This window comes from Dendropsophus ebraccatus, chromosome 8, assembly GCF_027789765.1.
Source record: "Dendropsophus ebraccatus isolate aDenEbr1 chromosome 8, aDenEbr1.pat, whole genome shotgun sequence".
Lineage (NCBI taxonomy): Eukaryota > Metazoa > Chordata > Amphibia > Anura > Hylidae > Dendropsophus > Dendropsophus ebraccatus.
The window spans coordinates 67,292,044-67,304,348 of record NC_091461.1 but is presented as its reverse complement, the minus strand read 5'-3'; the positions used below and the strand labels follow the sequence as shown (position 1 = coordinate 67,304,348).

General features: G+C 41.1%; 1 protein-coding gene across 3 annotated transcripts in view; it reads left to right on the top strand.

Moving 5' to 3' along the window:
• The window catches only part of AIFM2 (AIF family member 2), a 35,532-nt gene that overhangs the window by 8,592 nt on the left and 14,635 nt on the right, over window positions 1-12,305 (top strand). Inside the window, exon 1 of one of the 3 annotated variants that reach the window (XM_069979168.1) lies at window positions 10,527-10,615. The exons of the other annotated variants lie outside the window; for them this stretch is intronic. The gene's annotated coding sequence lies outside the window, so the exon portion shown is untranslated. Of the gene's footprint in view, window positions 1-10,526; window positions 10,616-12,305 lie in introns of those variants that run through there. 3 annotated transcript variants of the gene reach the window in all.

Below are 12,305 nucleotides of genomic sequence, written 5' to 3'. Positions count from 1 at the left end.
GACTCAGTGATGTGTGGTAGGGTTTGTTTTGTGATTATTTTTATTTCAGTAATTTGTTCCATTTTCAGTTTTTTTTTTTTCCTGTTCCTGATTCTGACTTGGCTTTTCCAACATTGTTCTTTTCCACTGTTTTGGTACTGTTGCTGTTTGGGTTCAATTTGTGCTGTTTGACATCATTCCTGTCTGCTATTTTGCTGTTTTGCTGTCATTGCTGTAGTCTGGTTTGTGTGATGTTAAAGGGAAACCATCAGCATGTTAGATGTTTTCCCTAGAACTATCTAACCTGCCGATATGTCCCTATACTGCACAGGGTGCTGAGGATGAAGTTACCTTTCTACACCATTTCCATGATATTAGGAGTGCATTGCATATGTTAATAAGTCATTTTAGTGCACTAGGGTTAGGACTGCCACCTCCAGTGCACTGATCTGTCCTCGGCCTACCCCTTCTAGTGAAGATCAGCAGAGCATGCTGCGGGCTGGCTTGGGTGTTTCAGTGCAATGGGGGGGGGGGGGGGGGGGGGCACAGTATAAACTGCTGCTGATGTCACAGAAACCGTGCAGAGGATGAAGGTAAGAAACTTACCTTCATTCTCAGTGCCCTTTGTGCACCTTCTATTAGTTTCCCTTTAGGACTGGATAAACACATGCAGTTTTTTTAGCTAGTTTTAATGAGCAAAACTCAGTCCAAAATAAAAACTGTAAAACAGAAAAGTCACTTGGCCATAGTCTGACACTGTGAATCCTTCCCGTAGAGTCACATATATATATATATGGCAGACCTTAGGTGGTGCTCAGCTCCAGGTCACATATGAAAAACATAAAAATACAGAAGAAAAACTATTTATTGATCATTAAAAAAGTCAACTTTTTAATACACCATTTTAAAGAAGTCTTTCATGTGTAGAGGTGACAGGTGCATGAGGAATTCTTTCCCCCTGTCTCCTTGATGTTTTGCTCACCCAGGAGGTTGCAAGAGCAGAAACTACTGTAACCACTTTGCAGATACTGTAGCAATAATTGAAGTCCTGTTGTCGCTTTAGTGTTCAACTTTAAATTTTAATTCAGGGTTCTTGGTAAACTGGGTGTTAGGCTCTATCTAGGACGAATGAAATGAAGTCTTGATGCTGGATCTTAAGAGGAATATTAACAAAGATTGTTCCATGTGTTATAGGATAACTCTTATTATTCATCAATATAGAACATTTCTGGAAATAAATAGAGACCCCAGACTATGGATTATTCCTAAAACACATGGAACAATCTCTTTTAACATATCTACAGATCCAGTACCAACATCAAGCTTAGATTTTAACAGTCCTAGATTGTTTTGAACTCCCAGCTTGCCAAGGACCCTGAATGGCTGCTTGAATGGAAGCATATGACCTGTACCTGTACTTATGTGTATCAGATACCGGCACGAGGTACATGGGGCAGTATGGCTTGATCAATTCATACACAAAATTCTGATGTGTTTTTTATTTAGCCAAGCGGCACTAGTATCAGCCATAGGTGTGATGTGCAGCACTCTGTTTCTTCCCTGAGCCACACCTGTACCTGTACTATTTCCTGCAGCTTGTGCAGTGGTGCTTAGGATTACGAATATAATTTGTTCCGACACCATGCTTGTAATCCAAATCACTCTTAAACCAAATCAGATTTTTCCATAAGAAATCATTGAAATGCAGACAATTGGTTCCACACCGCCAAAATAATGATTTTTTTTTTCTGAATAACATATAAAGCAAATTAATTTTTTTTTTAATATTTCATATTATAAGTTACTGTACAGTATAGCAGTCATCATGTGGAGTATAGTGTATAGTGAGGGCATTAACCTGAAAAACAGCAGCAGTTTGTGGAATGAGGATGAAAACTGCAGATCCCCATAATACAATAGCGTAGTACAACAGGCTAGAAGCAGGGCTGCTGTCAGAGGTCTGTGTCATATGACAGTAAAGGGGGGAACATGAAGGAATGAGCAGGACATATGTGGGCACAGTATAGCAGCACTCTCTGTCCAGGGAGAGAGGGGTTACAGCTATGAAGAGATTACCTCCACAGTCCTGTCCCCTGATGTAAGCCTCAGCCTGAAGTGGATCTGCTATGATTTGGAAGGTGAGGGAGACTTCCATGGTCAGAGTACAGTGCTGTAGACCCCGCTATGCAGACCATGCCCCTCCCCCACTCGCGCTCCCACTCAGTACAGGGAGCCCTTAAACCAAAGCAATACTCTTGTTACAATGTTGAAAAACTGTGAGCTCTTTTTGCAAAGCGCTTTCAATCCAAGTTACTCTTAAACCGAGGTACCACTGTACTTAACACAGCTCAGAGTTTGGTATAATACTGTTTATCTAGAAAGTTATCTGTGAGCTTACTTTATTAACAAAAATTTTAAAGCCCCCTCCACAGCTCAGGGAAGTCTTTACCCATAGGATTCTACTGGGCACAGACACCCTTCCAGATTTTTCCTCTAATAAATTATAGGACATCCTATGGGAGCATCTGGAATTCCGGACCACTGTCCATATACGCATACGGAAACTGGACGGAATTACGAATGCACTACTTGGCAGCCCGGGTGAGTGCCAGGTGTTAAAGCTGGCCCTTTAACTGAACACGCTCCTACACATACACTTAAATGTGGCACAGTGTTTGGCTGGGCAAGCAGCCGTTGGCTCTTGGCCCTGTCAATCACACTTACGGCTGAAAGTAGAAAGCCGCCCCCCCCCCCCCCCCAGTTTTACCGTGCAGGAGAGGGAAGTGACAGAGGAGTATGCAGCAGGTAAGTGTTTTTTTTTTCCTCCTCTGCTTCCTGATCAGTGTTTCCTGACCGTAAAAACGACCACGGATGCATGCAGGGGGCCTAAGTCTTATCTAAACCCATCAAAAGAACAAGCTAGCACAGCCTGTACCTATTAATCCATATTAGCTGTTACAGCTTGTCCATAAGTGTGCAATGACACCAAATAAAGGGCAATGTCCAAATGCATTGTATACAGTGAAGGACTAGCGACTATCCATATAAACACTCCCAACATCTTTTTAGCTGATGGTCCTTATTGAACTGTGTAATAGGTTTGGTACGTGAGCGCTGATGTATTAGATCACTTGGGGGTCGTCTAATATGCCTTTTATTGTTGTCCATATCTGCAGCCACAATGCAGATTGGATCCATTGAATAGGAGTTGGGAAAATAGCCTGAGCCTCAGCCTAGACTTTGGGCTTCTTATCTTACAGATTTGCCTAAACCTTGTTTTAACCCCCAGCTGTACAGATTCATATGTGCAGGTCCTTATATAAGCTCTGGATATAAATAAGACCTTTTACCATTTCCTATTACTGAGGATGAGCAAGAAGAGTGCAAATAATGAAAGGGGGAAACATAGGAAATATGATTATATAGTGATTAGGCTTTATTCACATAAATGATGGACATTTGAATATGAAGAATTATTAGCCAGGACAAGAAAATGCTTTCAAGTGGCTGGAAATAAAATTGCTAAATGTGTTATAGGCGTTGTAAATGAATATAGACGTGACTGTGACTGTGTGAGGCTGCACATGTGCGGCAGCAGACTACACAAAATGAATGGCTCAGGTATATCCACAGAGAATGAGGCCCCCTTGTGTATTTTTCAAAGAATTACAAGAGGAAATGCTCACACTTGTGTCCTCAACATTAGTCTGTTTATTGTAGAAATGTATTACATTAGGTATGCTCAGAATATAATGGTAGGAATAAAAAAGATGGACTTTTTTTTTATAGCTTTTCCTGAATCTCAACTAATCCTGGTGTCACTAAGCATTCAGTCGGTCAGTCGGTCGTGCACTGACAGGAGGGGAAAGTAAACAAGTTATTTTTTTGATAGACTATTCTCTAATGAATTTGATTTGTGGCACAATATATGCAGATTTTGATGCGGACTTTGGCGTGGATCTAGCACAAATATTACCTCATGCATGTCATACTTTTTATTTTTTTTACTTCCACGCTGTATGGATGGATGTTTTTGGTTGTATTTGGTTCTAAAAGCCTGACAAAAGTGAGTATGGCCAGCTTCAGGGCATTTGTGTGTTTTTCTACCTTAGGGGAATTAGGGAATTCCGGGATGCACCACTGACATTACTGTTAATTCTCTGAAAGCTTTTCAGGAGCCAAAGATGACTACTTTCTATTGTTTAACAACAAGACAGCTTGTTGGCAATTAGGTATCGATACCACATGATGGAGAGTGCAGGTCCCATGTTGGTAAGAGTGCAGTCAGAAGGAAGAGCCAGGAGAAAATAGATCCACCCTCAAATCCACCCTGAAAATCACCTCATTATCGAATTGGGGAGAGTAAAAATCACAAACAAAATTCTATGAAATGCCTCCATGACTCTGAGCACTCTATTCTAATAAATAACTTCTATTAAAGGGAACCAATTATCACAATTTTCCTGATATGATTCCCAGCAGCACAGTATAGAGCTACCGTGCAGCTGACTGATCATACCAGCCCCGACTGCAGCAGTGGCTTTACAAAGGAAAAAAAACATGTTTTATTCTACCGTGCAAGGCCAGGAGAGGGGCGTCAACTAGTCATCTGGTGGGGAGACAGTCCTGACTAATCACAATTCTATGCCCTGTCTACCTGTTAGTGGTCTCTCTGCGTGTCAATCATCCCCACACTGCATGCCGACAGGCAGATAACTGTTAATTGTCAGGAGTGGCTCCCCACCCAGATGACTAGTTGCCGCCCCTCTCCCGGCCATAATAAAATATCTTTTTTTCCCCTGTAAAGCTACTGCTGCAGATGTGGCTGGTATGGTCCGTGAGCTGCACAGTAGCTTTATACTGTGCTGCTAGGAACCATATCAGCAAAATTGTGCACAACCTTTAAAAATCTCATGTCTTCTAGTTCTTATGAGCCGCTGTATGCCCTGCAGTAAGTGATGTATTCTTTCCAGTTTGGCACAGTGCTCTCTGCTGCCAATTCTATCTGTGACAGGAACTGTCCTTGTAGTGTCCCACTACAGATGGTTCTCCTTGTCTTACACACCCAGGTAAAACTCAGGTGCCACAGCTAGTGCAGTTAGTCACTGTGCCCTACTCCAGCCACTAGGTGTATCACTTTTCCTTTGCACAGCTGCAGTTTAGGTAAGAAGGTTAGCCTGTTTTTACTATCTCACACGCACATACTGTCAAACAGCCCTATATAACAGAGGGTTTTCCTGGTCAGGTCAGTTGAGTTCAGTTCAGTTAGAGTTAGAACAGTTAGAACAGTTCCAATGTGAGAGACTACAGCAGTCATGCACTGATGAACTTGACCTTGGGGTAACTGAAGTTACAGGAACAACCCTTGCCTACTCCATGGATCTTCACTTCAGGACAGTCACCCCCTACAGAGAAAAGGAAGTGGGACTGATCCAAGTTAGCCGTTCTCTACTGACTACGCTAGACTACAGTATGTGGGGAAAATTTCACTAGTTAGCTTCACCCAGAGACAGAGGCTTAAGACTCATACTACCTCACAGGGTGGTCACCTATACTGAGAGGCAGAAGGCGGTCAGATAACACAGACTTATCTAAATGTGAGTATGAGGAGTTCTTCAAGACACACTTCACACATCCCAGCAGAGCACAGTACTACTTAGGCAAGGGCTCCTATTTGGCACGTATCTACTGCTACAGCTTATTCCTACTTTATCTTTACCTCAAGCTACTGTTGAGATATCTACTGTTGATTGCACGGTTACATCTTTGTATTACACTGAAGAAACCTTTCAAGTAAAGTTAAGCGTTGTTTAAGTGGGACTCGGTCATCTCTGTCGCCGCACCCTGCACCTTACACTAGTTGTACCAAAGGTCAGTGCCAGTGTGTTCGGGTGGTGGGTGTTACCACTAGAGTTGATCGAACCTCGGAAAATCCTAGGTTCGATCGAACTCAAACATTCCCGAGCCTTCCGCATTAGATTGTCTTCACGGTCCGTGGAAAAGGAGGAGGGTGCCCAGGGACCGCCTGGAATTCCGGGATACAGCCTATTACCTAGACTGAATGCCGGAATTCCAGGCGGTCCCCGGGCACGCTCCTCCTTCTGCACGGGCCGTGAAGACACCAGCAATCTTATGTGGAAGGTTTGGGAATATTAGAGTTCAATCGAACCTAGGATTTTTCGAAGTTCAATCAACTCTAGTTACCAATCCTGATAACCGTGACAAGTTGCCCCAAAACACCAGAGCCCTTCGGCTGGTTCAACACCAGTATCCAGCGCCCTGGGTCACAACATCCAGAGCAAGAGATGTTTTCTATAGAGATTTGCTACTGCTTAGGACAGTTCTTGATTTTTAAATAGAAGTAATTTACAAATGACACAAGTTAATTTGAAAACAATTTTTCCCACCAGAGTATCCCTTTAAAAGGATTTCTTTTTTAAGAGTAAACTATTAAAATGCACAAAAAGTTCAGGTTCAGTTAAAAAGTAGATGCATGTGGAAAATGACAAATATACTAGAACCAAGACCTTTGAGTCATGGCAGAGAGATAGAGAAAGGTATGAACCAGTTCACATGGGGATTATAAAAAGGAACAAAATATGAACACCTGTACAGTGACAGCTGCATGGGGAACCCACAAGTGGTTGAAATATAGCACATAGTTTATAGCACATATCTGAATAAAATGAAGATTAAGGGCTAATAGCCAGTAGTAAAAGTACAGAGCATAATTTTGTGGTCATGCAACAACAATCTGAACAAATACACATTCTACTTGTGCAACAATGTAGATAACTGTAATTAATATGTATTTATATAATTTATTTATCATATATATTTATTTTCATGTATATGGCACAGTCCGAATCCCTGTTGATCCAGGACATCCTGGTGGGATCATCCGTTTTTGGAGGCATTGAAGGCTCAGACTCAGCCAAGGAATATTCTACGTTCACAGTGCTTTGTAGAAACAACTGTACACTTGATATTGAGTATACAGGCCCCTTGTGCCTTTTCACTGCTCTCAGAGACTGCTGGAACTCCCAGGAGAAGACTGTACCTTGGAGCTATAAATATGGCTTTAGTTTTATTTCTGGAAAGAAAAATACCATTTGTTATACAGTTACTTTCTTTATATCCTTGATGTAATTGATGCTTGGACTCAAATTAGATATTGTTACTACCATTAAGTGTAGCATTCCTGACTTCTGTATGATGAATTTTTCATTCATTTCAGAAAGTAACTATTTAACGCTTGTTATTTTATGGAGTGGCTGTGAAACATTAATGGAAGGTGAGGGTGGACTTTCTGAAGTGTGCATACCAAGATCCATGCATGAACAGTTTGTAACCTGGTGAACAAAGCATGGAACCATATAAAGTCCCTTGTGTGCATTGTATAGCTTTATGTAGGGAACATATCTGCACCATTTGTAGCTATAAGCCAGTATAGCATAGCAGTCTTTTGGGACTGTTTGGAGCCATGTGTGCTCAGTGTGAGAAAAGCATTATATAGGTATTATAAAGGGCTCACTATATCACTGTCAGTACAGTATGGCTCTCTGTGGGGAAATATATTACACTCTGGACACTACAGTATATGAATACTGCTTGGTTCTTTTAATCTCTGAGCACTGTCACTGTGGATAGTGAATAACTTTCTAAAATGTGAATACCTCTAAAAACAAATCCTAGAATACCTCCTTAGGCCATGTTCACACAACGTAACTTTTGCATAAATCACGGTCGTTGTTGCAATTTGCAACAATGGCATTGATTTATGCAGAAGATACGTTGTACATGCATGAATGGAATCCCGGCCGGAGTGTATACACATATGCTCTGTCCGGGATTCCAACCGGCCACATGAAAAACTGATACGTCAGTTTTGTGCGGCTGCTATTCACTGAAAAGCAATTCACAGACATGTCAATTCACACAACTGTGTGCAGAGGTAAATTGGGATGTGGACGCACACAGGTCCCAATTCAACAGAAATAAAGATAATCCGGGATGAACCTCTCTTCGTGTGAACATGGCCTTAACAAGTATATAATATTTTGCTATTACATGTTGTGATATTACATATAGCATAATGACATATACTGTAGGTTATTAATTGACCTGCCCATAACTGTCTAGTCATAGAGACGCACCTGCTGTGAATGGTTGTATGGCACTAAGATAATATTTACACCTACTCTAGAGAGGTGTACAGTAATAGTTGTCAGATCCTCGATCACTGAGATCCACAAGCGTAATCCACTCTCTGATCGATGAATCCAGGATCCCACAGAGGAACTGTGCTCACATCAGCTCTTCTCTGATCCTCATCATCAACTATAACCCCAACAACCCCCCACTTTTCACATTCTTATATACCTTAGTGTGGAAAGCTGCCCCCCCCCCCCAATTGGCTGTGGTCAGGGCCCACCAGGGGACATCTCCAGCATCCATTCCTAGTTGAATGGTGTTTCCAATTGTCCAGTCTGTAGATATGTGATCAATCCCAGCAGGGGGTCATCTGGAAAAGTTGTCTATGCAAATTCCATTATCTGCTTTTCCTGTGCCTTTCTGCACAGATCATTGTGTATTCGGCCCCATACCCAGACAGAGTGATATTAGAGGCTTCTACACGTCTTGGTGGGACTGCTCAGATTTCTCTCCTGTCCTCCACAGTCAGGATTTCACTACTGTTCACTAGTAAGCTTTTATTTTATTTATCCTTGTTTGTTACATTGTATGTGTATGTATCTTTGCAATCTTTTTTTTTTTTTTTTTTTTTTTATTTATTTATCTGACAATTACTATTTGTATTGCACTGCACTATTTTGTATTACATTTAAAAAAAAAATACGGTGGTACCTTGGTTTAAGTGTAACTTAGATTGAGAGCATTTTGCAAGAAGAGCTCACAGTTTTTCAAAATTGTAACTTGGTTTAAGAGCATTGCTTTGATTTAAGAGCTCCCTTTACTGGGTGGGAAGGGGAGTGGGGGAGGGGCATGGTCTGCATACTGAGGTCTACAGCACTGTACTATGACCCAGGATGTCTCCCTCACCTTCCAAATGATAGAAGATCCACTTCAGGCTGGGGCTTATATCAGGGGACAGGACTGTGGAGGTAATCTCTCCATAGCTGTAACCACTCTCTCCCTGGACAGAAAGTGCTGCATGTATGTGCCCACATATGTCCTGCTCATTCATTTATGCTCCCTGCAGTCTCTGTCAGCCCTGTCTGTGTTTCCCATCCTCTCCATTCCTGCTATAATGTGCCTGCACTTACACTCAGCTATACACACTGCTGCTATAATGTGCCAGCACTTACACTTAGCTATACACACTGCTGCTATAATCTGCCTGCACTTACACTCAAACTGATGTATGAAAAGTTTCTGTCACTGTCCTCCTGCAGCGCTCTGTGATTCTCTCTTCCTGGTTCATGCTGAACACACACACCTTCCCCATTGCTGTCATGTGACCACTCAGATCTCTGACAGCTGCCCTGCTTCTCTATTCTAGCCTGTTGTACTACGCTACTGCATTATGGGTATCTGCATCTCCATCTTACATTTTACTCCACATGCTGATTGCTATACTGAACAGTAACTTATAATAACACATATTCAGCTGTTTCTCATTGTTTGTTTTATCTGTTCGACCTGTTATTCAGAATTTAAAAAATCATTATTTATGGGGTGTGGAACCAGTTGTCTGCATATCAGTGATTTCTTATGGTAATATTTGCTTTGGATTAAGAGTGGATTTGGATTGCATGCATGGTCCCGGAACAAATTATGCTCATAATCCAAGGCACCACTGTATGTTGCTTCCTCGTAGTTTTAGAATTTAAACTTCTACAGAGAAAAAAACATTAGTGTAGACTGTGTTCCCATAATGTCTACGTTTGGCCATTTTACGATTGCCTTTTTGTTACCAAAATACGGCTGTAATTTCCATAATACACTCGTATTTTGGTGCCAAGATGATGGTTGTCCAAAAAGGCTGCCGTAAAAAGATGTTGTGGGAACAGAGCTGTATAGTGAGACTAACTGGTGTTGAGGATATATTGAGATATCCATAATAGGCCCCTACTGTCTGGTAAGTATGGGTGGTAGTAGCATGAAGTATTATAAGATATTGGGGTCATTGTACATTGTACATACATGTATGTGGTAAATTGATAAGCTCCATAGTGTAAGTCACCCCAGTAATGTGACCTTAGAGCAGCAATAGTCACACATGTGTATCATATTTCCCCATCACTGAAGGTGCTCACATGTCGCTTTATTTTTTCAATTGGAATGTATTTTTTTCCATACATGAGTTGATGTAATGTAGCAGGTCAGTTATAATTGCCCTATATGTAGCTCAGAGTTAATATTTATACTGTATATTTATATGTTCCTAAATACTTTTATATAGCTGTGCATTTGCACATTCATATTCACCTGCAATACATAAAAGCCCCACTAGATGGAGATGCCTGCAGCCTGTCACCTAGAAGCTGGAGATTCTCTTGATGAGTCACACTTCTTCTGCAGCAGCAATGGCAGCCAGGCTTAAAACTGTGTTATAGGGGCTCTACAGGCTATTTACCGCTCTGTGGTAGGATCAGCTGGAGTTGTCCTGTGATTGGTGAGTCCTCTTAATGCAATGTCGTTGCTGTACTGGATAACACCAGGCAGGTCTGCAGTAGAGATCAGGTCTGGAGCAGCAGTTTAATAGCATGAATGTTACTTCATGCTACATGAATCATTATCTCTGAGTAGACATGAGCTTTCTCTTTGTAGCCTTCTTTGTATACACATGTTACAGTCTGCCATGCATCAAGGTATTACAGCATATTATGCAAGCATCACATGTATAATTTTCATAATAAGGCTAGGTTCACACAACATACATTTTCTGACAAGAACGGCCATTGTTGTAAATTAAAACAATGGACATTCTTTTCATAGTGATAGGTGTTGCATTAAAGTCAATGCAAACAATGGGAGTTGTTTAAACAAAGTAGTTAACAATGGCCGTTGTTTGCTATCGACGTTGAAATAATTGACGTGTCAATTATTTCCAGCCGTTGTGTTAACATAGTGTTAACATAGCCTTAGACTAAAAGATACAGTGAAAACAATCACTGAGCCTTATAATAATAATAATAATAATAATAATAATATATTATTATTATTATTATTATTATTATTATTATTAAAAAAAAGGAATTATAAAAGAAAAAAAATGATGAAGACAAAAAAAAGTTTCCCTTACAAAATGTTTTGTTATAATAAAATAAAAAAAAATAAAACCTACAATAAATAAATAATAAAAAATTAGCTACAGATTTGACCACAATAATTGTATTGTACACTATTTACTGAAGATTTAAGGGGATATTCCACTCAAACATAACTTTTCATATGTTGCTGCCCACGATGAGACTAACAATACCTTCCATACTTGTTCTATTCAGTCTACTTCTCCAGGTTCTGAGCTGCTGCTTTCTGCTAAAGACACAAAAAAACAGTGAGCGAGATTTTCTCTTTCTGCCTCCCCCTCCTGCCCCCTCCCTTCTGAGATGGCTGTAAACCCTAACTGGCTGTTTCTGCAACTTTGTAGCTTCTTTGTAATGCTGACAGAGCCATTTTGAAGAGGGGGGGGGGGGGGGAAGGACTGTCCGGGTGATCACTAGATTGTCCGGGCAGCCCTTAGCATATAACAGCGTCTGCTACCGCAGTTCCTATTCCACGGAGCAACGGCAGCAGATCATTGCTGTATGAGTCGTTTGTCTTTCAACATGTTTGAAAGACAAATGACGCAACGATCAGCCGACGTGAACGATGTCTGCTGATCGTTGTCTTCTATTCCACCGAACGATTATCGGCCGTAACAGCCGATATTGGTCGAATACGGCCGATAATCGTTCCGTGGTATAGGGCCTTTACACTTTGAAAGCAAGGGCTGCACAGACATTGCTAATGATATCTGTGCAGCCCTTGTTTCATGATCATCGAGCCATGTAATAGGTTTGGTAAGCAAGCGCCGATCAAACTAGCGTTTTTGGGACAGTATTGGAAGTAGTGCACGCCACTCCAACAGTGCCAAGAATGCCCACGACTTTGTCAAATTTTTCAATTTTTTTCTCTGTATATTTGAGTTTGACACCCCTGTTCTGGACCAATTCCTGGTTTAGTTTACATATACTGATGCAAAATATTGACCAAAATAAGTGTAAGTGTGGCCATACAAGGATTTTACAAGCTCTTCTACCCAAAAGATTGTTGGTGAACAGTGCCAGGTATAAACTTAGATAAGCGTCATGCTCATTAAT